This window comes from Quercus robur, chromosome 7 (assembly GCF_932294415.1).
Source record: "Quercus robur chromosome 7, dhQueRobu3.1, whole genome shotgun sequence".
Taxonomy (NCBI): domain Eukaryota; kingdom Viridiplantae; phylum Streptophyta; class Magnoliopsida; order Fagales; family Fagaceae; genus Quercus; species Quercus robur.
This window is the reverse complement of record NC_065540.1, coordinates 5,468,562-5,475,000: the sequence shown is the minus strand read 5'-3', so window position 1 is coordinate 5,475,000 and position 6,439 is coordinate 5,468,562. Positions and strand designations below refer to the sequence as shown.

At 30.7% G+C, this 6,439-nt stretch overlaps 1 long non-coding RNA gene across 2 annotated transcripts; it reads left to right on the top strand.

Annotated features, from left to right (window-relative positions):
• Positions 1 to 1,942: 1,942 nt before the first annotated feature.
• Positions 1,943 to 6,069, top strand: LOC126691899 (uncharacterized). 2 transcript variants are annotated; one of them, XR_007644864.1, is made up of 3 exons: positions 1,943 to 2,131; positions 3,179 to 3,294; positions 5,709 to 6,069. It is a non-coding gene; the product is annotated as an uncharacterized LOC126691899 (long non-coding RNA). The 2 variants fall into 2 exon arrangements; XR_007644863.1 differs by lacking the exon at positions 5,709 to 6,069 and having other exon boundaries at positions 3,179 to 3,455.
• The last annotated feature ends 370 nt before the right edge of the window (positions 6,070 to 6,439 follow it).

Genomic DNA, 6,439 nt, shown 5'->3' with positions numbered 1-6,439 from the left:
TCTTAAATTGATAAAAATTGAATACAAAAAACCTAATGAAAAAAGTCACGTTGTATCAAAAAAATTATCTACCACGTTTCTATTTTGAAAAAAAAAAAAAAAAACCTTAACACGTTTGAATTCTACTCCCACATTTTACTCCTAACAAATTGTTTGAATTCCACTCTCCCATGTTTTACTCCTAAGAAACTGCTTTACTATCAAATTTAAAAATTTTAACTTCTCTTTAACTTCTTTTGCTTATCCAGTTTTTATTTTATTTTATTTAAGTTTCATGTTATATCCTCCTTCCTTTTCTTATTCTTCTTCTTCTGGATATATATATATATATAAAAAAAAAAAAAAAAAAAACCGAATAGAATATTACTGCATTGGAATAACAAAAGACTTCATTACTTGACTTCCAAGATTATCCGGATAACTATATAAGAAAATATTCTTCTTTTACTTATCATGTTTTTTAGTTTTCTATTTCTTACATTCAATTGATGCTTTAAAATATTGTATCTGTTTTTGCTCTCAACGTGTCTTCTCTTGAGTTCCATTCATTGTTATCCAATTTTTAATGCCTCGGGTTGCAACCATTGTCATACAGAATATATGGTGAGTAGGGTTTCTTTTTTATTTATGTTGTAATAAATTTATTTTAGAATTTTTTTGAACAAAAATTTAAATGGATTTAATCTCAATTGCAAGCTAGGCAAGACCACGTGTGGTGCTGTTAGCAAACTGTGGAACCCAATATGCAGAGCATTCCTCAAAATCCCATTAATTCTTTGATTTCATAAGAAAATCAATGGAACTCAATGGATGGTTGTGCCACTTGATCATTCCTTTGCTTGCACAATTTATTTGGTTTTATTTCGGATTGAACATTTGCATCTTTGGCCTCTATTCTACAACACCATTTTATGCTTTGTGTGGAGCCCAGGTCTTACCATTTTTTTTTCTTGCAGATGTTATGTACATGTGCAAAGAACATGAGGATATTAGCAAGATGGGAGAACAATTGACTGCCCTGGCTTTTGATCTAAGAGAGATGTATTTTTTTTAAAGTAAATATTATGTATTGTAAGTAGCTGACTTTTTTTTACCATTTATTCGTTTTATTGAGAAACTACCTTTTGATTGTGGACTTAGTAGAGGGCACAAACAAATTTTTGAAATCATTTTGTTTACATTTTACTAACTGAATGGCATATACCATTTTGTTTGATTATTTTCTTTCTTTCATTTTAGAATTCTTTTCATTTTTTATGTTGCATTATATTCTTCATTTTTTATTTTTTATATTATTCCCTATTTATTTTTTTATTTTTTGTCATTTGATAGTGCAAGTTAGCTAAGAGTGATATAGATAATTTTGAGTATATTTTAGTAACCATTAAATTTGATTATCCAAACATTTTAGTAGGGAGATTGTGAAAAAGAAAAATATAAGGCGGATCAAAATTTTAGTAACAAATAAATTTTATGAAGCTTTAAAAAAAAAATTCCAAACAAAATGACTACAAACATATCAAAAGGAAAAACATTTTAGGTGGGTTTGTGGGAGACATGTAACGACAGTATAGGAAACCCACACATAATGTAGGAGAGAGGTTTTATGAGAATCTCTCATAAGATAATTTTCCTATTTTCTTATTTATTCATTACATATAACCTTACAAAATTTATTAGCAAAAAATTAGCCTCTGAGCACGCGTGTGCTCTTCTATTTTTTGGGTAAGGGTTAATTTAGAGCATTTATTATAATTTGAGATTACTACATTTTTCAATCACAAAAAAAACCTAAGGGATGTGATGAAAAAATTATTTCTCTTTCAAACACATAATACTCATCACACTCTTAAATTTTTTTTATGATTAAAAAATATAATAACCTCAAATTATAATAAATTTCCTAAATTAACCCGTACACAACAAATAGAGGAGCCTTTAAGCTCGCCTTTTAACATATCATCTTATGATGTTTCTTCCTCTCTTCTAAACTCTCTCTGCGCCGAAGTCTAAAAAAAACTCTCTGCGCCTCCCTTTTGAAACTGCTCTTTCTCCAAATCGCATGGATCTTCCTTTTCCTCTACAAACCCAGTCACGATCGTCCTATTACTTTGCAGATCTAGTTCGCAAGGTACCTTTTTTTTTTGTTGATTATGTATTTCATTTTAACAACTTTATCCAGTTTCATGTTAAAAATATCACCTTTATTTGGTTTCTCTTATGTGGTTCTGCATCTTTATTGTAATATTTTCTAGATTTTAATTCTAAATCCTTCCCCAGATTTTAATTTTGCCTAGTTATATGTTAAAGATGTCACCTTTATTAGTTTTTCACCTCCTAAAATGTTTCTTTCAATTCAGATGGACATTAAAAATATATATGTATAATCATCAATCTAGGGTCACTCTCACCCACATCATCATCAATAATGGCTTGTTTCCATAAATTGCTATGGCCCAAAAATTCTTACATTTTACACAAAAATATATAATTATTTTCCAGGATGAATGTCAACTGAAAATAGGTTAATTCTTAGAGCACACAGACTCCAATCTAGCAAGCAGAAAAATAGAAGGAGAATAAGAAAGGGAAAAGAAAGATGAGACTTTTAGGAATTTTATGTGTATTTTTGTCTTTTTAATGGTTTTAGAGATGTCTCAATCTTTTTGAACTTTTCAATGTATTTTGCATGTTTTTTGGGGTATTTTGGTAATTTTAGAGGTTTTGAGGATATTTTGATCATATTAGACATACCAAAGGTATTTGAATCATTTTAGTCATTCATGTAGTATTGTGGTTATTTTGAAGGGTTAGTGTTATTGAGTAAAGTCAATTATTTAAAAGTTATTCAATGGTAAACCATTTAATGCCCACTTCAAATGGGTAATAAAATAGTGAATATCATTAAACCAATTTACTAAAGACCATGAGAGAGTGAGAGAGAAACAAGGATGGAGATCTGTTACATCTAAACTTTTATTTTATATATATATATATATATATATATATACTAGCTACCAATATGACATATAGCTATGTAACTAATAAAATGGAAGAAAACTATTTGGGATACTTATAAATTCCTATTAGCTAAAAAATCTATTGTTTTTCATCTTAGATTAGCTTGGAAAAAAAATCATATTTAAGATTAGCTTACATTGGGTTGCAACTTTTACAGGAGCTGCAAACCGCAACAATTTGAAGAGATGAAAAAGTAAGTATTTACAAACAATATCTTTGTTGGAAGCTTGATTTAGCTGGGCGATCTTTTGGAATTAAAACAACATTCCCCAGGTATTATCACCTTTTTTTTTTTGGACTCACTTAGTATTATCACTTTTTATTTATTTATTTATTTATAATTTGGATTCACTGCAAAAAAGATGGTACTGGGTCTGTTTAATATTTCTGAGCTATGTTCATAGTTTTATGTGGCCTGTGCTTGATTTAGGTGTGATCCGGATCATAATTTTTTTTCTCAATCCAATTTACATCCTTCTAGATAATTATGTTCCATTCAAGATCATAGGGAAACATTTAGATATTAGGTATCTTCTTAAAATTCAGCCATCTGTCTAATTACTCAAAAGAGTGAACGATATTAATGGTCGTATCTTTCTTCTTTTAGTTTTTTTCTTTCACAAAAAAGAGAAAAAAGAAAGATACAAACTAGTAACTAAGGAACAGTGGAACTAAGGAACTATTTTTGGGGAATTGTAATCTCCCAAAAATTGTCCTTTTTATAATATCAAATGTATTACCTTTTCAATGTTATATATATATATATATATATATTTTTTTTTTTATCAAATTGTGAAATAGTATGAAGAAAACAAATTGATAATAGAAAGCTGGAATAGGGAGAGGAAAAGAAATAGACCTTCATCTTTAGGGGTGTGCATGTTCGGGAATTAGAGGCTTTGTCAGGCTTCATGGAAACTATATATGGTTCTTCTATAAGAGGGTTTGGTGAGGATAAGATGTGTTGGATTCTTAGCAAAGCTAAGGGGTTCTTGGTGAAAGATTATTATAGAATTTTAGCTGGTCCTTCTATCTTCGGTTTTCCTTGGAGAAGTATTTGGAAGCAGAAGATCCCCTCTAGAGTAACTTTCTTTGTATGGTCTACTGCCTTAGGGAAATGCTTGACGATTGATAATTTGCGAAAAAGAAAGGTGTGGATTTTGGATTGGTGCTACACGTGCAAGAGTAATGGTGAATTTGTTGACCATCTCTTCCTTCATTGTCCCGTTGCTAGGGATCTATGGTCTATGGTTTTGAGTTTATTTGGAGTATCTTGGGTTATGCCACATACTGTTTTGGGGCTGTTAGGGTGTTGGCAAGGCAGCTTTGGTCGTCAGTGAAATGGTTATATATGGTCCATCGTTCCTCATGGTTTAATTTGGTGTCTTTGGAGGGAGAGAAATAGTCGTTGTTTTGAAGATATTGAGAGATCTATTCCGGACCTCAAGCTTTTCTTTTTTAGAACTTTGTTGGATTGGTTGTTTGCTTTGCAAAACAAATCTTTCCCTTCTTTTTTTTGTTTTCCTAGATTCTTGCAATTTTTGTTTTTGATTTGTTCTCCCTTTGTTCACTCCCTATGTACTAGGGCGTTTCCTTTTTGATATCAATATATTTTATTACTTATCAAAAAAAAAAAAAAGCCTAGAACAAAAAAACTGACCTTCAAGTTTACTGGAACAAGAACACCCACAATATTGATAATAGGCTAGTACATCAAATTTAAAGATTAGGAAAATCTTCAAAAAGGAAACATCAAAATGAAAGATAAAGCTGAGAGATGGGTCACTGACCCATCAAAATGGTCACTCTGTTTACTAACCAATCTAAACATGAAGTTAGGCCATTTGAATTGCTCCTTTGGGCTGCTTTGTTTTCCATGAAATCCCTTCGGCTATTGCCTCTTCCATCTTCACTACTCCAAGTATACCCCTAAAAAAAAAAGAATCTAAAATCATTATATTTTTCATCGGAAAATATATTTTCAATGTTAAAAACCTCACCTTGCATTTAGACATTTTTTTTTTTGGTGTTGTAACAATTGTCCCAAGGGCACATTGTCCCAATAGAGTTGACAATGTTTGCACAATGCAGCTACTACAAAGAATCTCATTTTAACCTTGTTGTCTACCTGCAAAAAAAGGTTCATATTTAGATTTTGCTTTCAATCTAATCTCTATTTTGATTGACATGCAATGTGCAGATGAATCATCTTTGGTTATGGGCTCATTCGAAGTAGTATAAAATCTTAAGTTTATATATATATATATATATATATAATGGCATCATCTTGTAAATGGATGGGTCTATTCACTGGCTATTTATATATATATATATATATATTAATATATAAACCCATATACAAATACACAGTGAATAGACCCATACATAAACTTGAGATTTTATGTTGCATTTTCAAATGAGCCCATTACCAAGGAAGATCCATTGTCAATCAAAATAGAGAGATTAGATTGAAAGCTAAAACTCTTAATATGAACTCTTTATTGTATATGGACAACAAGATTGAAAGGAAATTCTTTGCAGTAGTTGCACTGCATTGTCAACTATATTGGGACAATGTGTGCTTGGAGCAATTTTTGCAACACCAAAAAAAATGTCTAAATGTAGGGTACATTGAAAGTATATTTTCTGGTGAAAAATATAATGATCTTAGATTCTTCTTTTTTTAGGGGTATACCTGGTGAAGTAAAGATGGAAGAAGCAATAGTTAAAGGGATTTGATGGAAAACAGCAAAGCAGCCCCAAAGAGGAAATTAGATAGGATGCATATCATGTGAACAATTAAGTATAGTTTTAAGCATATAAAGCAGCAAAAAAAAGAAAAAGAAAATAAAAATGAAATAGCCTATCAAACTAGCAGAGACAAACGGCCTAACTTAATGTTTAGATTAGTCAATAAACAGAGTGACCATTTTGATAGGCCACTTACCCATTTCACAGCCTCATCTTTAATTTTGATGTTTCTCTCACTGACTTATTTGAAGATTTCCTTCATCTTTAAATTTGATGTATTAGCCTATTATTTGGGTATATTTTTTGTCAAAAAATATATAGTGATCTTAGATTATTTTATTTATTTATTTTTTTTAATGATATACCTGGTGCAGTATAGTTCACAATATTTAGGTTTTCATTGTGAAATGAATACACCGCCCAGTACCTCTGTGTTAGGCTGCATAACCCGACCCACCCACTAGACCTGAAAGGGCTTTGGTGGGTTGGGGTTGGGCCTAGCACTCAAGTATTTTTGGGGGGTTTAACTTGACCCGACAGATATATATATATATATATATATATATTTTTTCATTTTACTTAAAAGTGTTATCAGCCCTATATATATATCATCTTATTTTAAGACCCTTCCCACTAGCATTGAAAGGGCTTTGGTGGGTTGGGGTTG